At 39.6% G+C, this 2,497-nt stretch overlaps 1 non-coding gene across 1 annotated transcript; it reads right to left on the reverse strand.

Moving 5' to 3' along the window:
* Positions 1-2,151: 2,151 nt before the first annotated feature.
* On the reverse strand, positions 2,152-2,255 carry LOC115383533 (U6 spliceosomal RNA). Its single transcript, XR_003930701.1, has one exon. It is a non-coding gene; the product is annotated as a U6 spliceosomal RNA (small nuclear RNA).
* Positions 2,256-2,497: the final 242 nt, after the last annotated feature.

Raw genomic sequence — 2,497 nt, forward strand, 5'->3', positions numbered from 1 at the left:
GTGAGGTGTGAAGTCAGAAGGAGTGATACCAGAGCAGCAGACTAAATCCAGAGCATGACCTTTACAGTGGGTTGGGAAGTTGATGTATTGTTGCAAACCAAAAAAGATCAGCTCCCGTCCCCCATTACCTCGAGCTGGACAAAATTATGTAATAGAAGCACGAATGGTATATATATATATATATATATATATATATATATATATATATATATATATATATATATATATATATATATATATATGTATATATATATATATATATATATATATATATATATATATATATATATATGAAAAAAAAATAGTGAGTGGGTTTGAAGTCACTTTGGTTTGATTTTAGCTCCAAACCTAAAAAAAAAGTTTTGGACTACAAAAAAACACATGCTTGGAATCAGGCAAAATGCTAACCTACAAAAACATGCCTTATTTTACAAACGTTCTGTGTCTTCAATATTGATCCAACCAAGTCATTGTTCCTCATTCTTTGAATGTTTTCACGCTTTCAAACGTTGCTTCTTTCATAAGGGCTGCAGCCACCAGAGGTCAGAATGGACAAAAAAGTAGTTAGCAAAATTGACCTTGATGATTGTATATTTCAGAAGACACTGGTTGAATGTGACAGTAAGTAATAACCTTGTTGCAATGAATTGGTAAAGTCTGATGTTATTGAATAGCAGATTTACAGCCTGAGGCAAAGCACAGAGTGAGCTATATGCTCACTGACTTCCAAAGCAAAATGTGAAATGATGCACTGACAACAAATTGCATTCATTACATGCAGCCACTGGGCATAATGAGTAACGCACCCACTTTGTGACCTGTATCTTCTGTGAAAGATTGCCTTTTGAAACAAGTTCAACATCAAGAACGTGATTATGCTTTCATAACAATGAGGCTGGGAAGTCCTATAGGTGTGCAGATGCAAAGTTATAAATGGACTTATAAATGGAATGCATCAATTTATTTATTTATTCAAAATCAGACATTTCAATAGACTAATAAGAGACCTTTAGCAAAACTGCAATTTACTGCAACATCACATCATGGGCCAGTTTAATGCGGATATACAATTGAATTGCTTAATTTCAAGGTGAGCAGTATAACATAACATGTGCAGTAGAAGCATATCAAAAAGTTAACATTTGCTTTATTACCTCCGCCAGGAGGTTATGTAATCATGTCGGTTTGTTGGTTGGTTGGTTTGTTTGTTGGCAAGATCCCGGAAAAAGTAATGGATGGATTGCAATGAAACTTTGTGGAAAGGTGGGTCTTTGGCTAACTTAGAATTGATTATATTTTGGTGATGATCCGGATCACTGTCTGGATCCAGGAATTTTTTTAAAGGATTCTTTATCATTGAGAGATAGGGAGTCTTTCACATGGTTGGGCAGGCCCGCCGACAGGGGGGGACAAACGCCTGGTTCACACAGGACGTGCCGCTTCCGACGCGGAAGTGGAAGCGCCGCACACCTACTGTCAGCCTATCTGACGGTTACAGGAGGCGCGGAATAGCGTCGCGTGCGTAGCGGCTCGCGCTGTGGACCGTGGCCGCTCCGCTCCTCTCTATTTTCTCCATGAGTTGCGCGTGCCGTGGAGCGCCAGTTAAAGCTGGACAGAGCAGATCGCACCACACAGGAAGTCGGGAACGGAAAATACGAGAGAATCTGGTCCATTTTCAAATTAAAATGAAGTAAAATAACATAATTTATGTTGCTTTTCGGTTTTCCTTTTCACATAAACACACACACACACACACACACACACACACACACACACACACACACACACACACACACACACACACACACACACACACACAGGGAGAGAGGGCGACAGGGTGACAGAGAGAGACACCATACGCTGCAGCGCTCAGCTCCGATCACACCCCCGATCACAATGTTGTTTGATTATATATGGTGTTCTTATGGTTGTTGGTGAGTGATTTGAGCTGTGGCAGAGGTCTGCGCTCTCTGAGTGCCAATTTCTAGTTTCCACTAAGATGAAAATGAAGCATTTCTGAAAAGTTCCATCTTGGGAGTCGTTTTCAAAAAGTTGTATTTTCAGTGACTCTGAGCACTGTTTTAGCGTAAAGGGACACTGAAAACGCTACAAAGATTTTTGATTCTTCTCTATCCTTTAGGCTACCAATGCTGAAAAGATAAACAGTTCACCAATGTGTGTGTCATCTTGATGCAGGGGCATTGATAAAAGTCTCTGTTTCATTTCAAATTTAGTATATGCACCAGTGAAGTGGCAATGAAAGGCTGCCAGTATTGAAGATGGATTTATGTGCTGGATTAATCCGTCTTGGTTCATTTCTTTGGAAACTGCACCACCAATAAAACCTCCTTTTTGTTCAGAGTCTGATCAGGAAGAGTCACTTTGAAGAGCCAAATGGTGACGTTGTGCAAAAGACACATAAGGAAACTGGCTGTGTGGATCAATCTCAGTTATAAAAAAATACAAGGAGTCAAATCTGTAACACGAAGTTGTCTAA

This window comes from Salarias fasciatus (assembly GCF_902148845.1).
Source record: "Salarias fasciatus chromosome 7 unlocalized genomic scaffold, fSalaFa1.1 super_scaffold_4, whole genome shotgun sequence".
NCBI lineage: Eukaryota > Metazoa > Chordata > Actinopteri > Blenniiformes > Blenniidae > Salarias > Salarias fasciatus.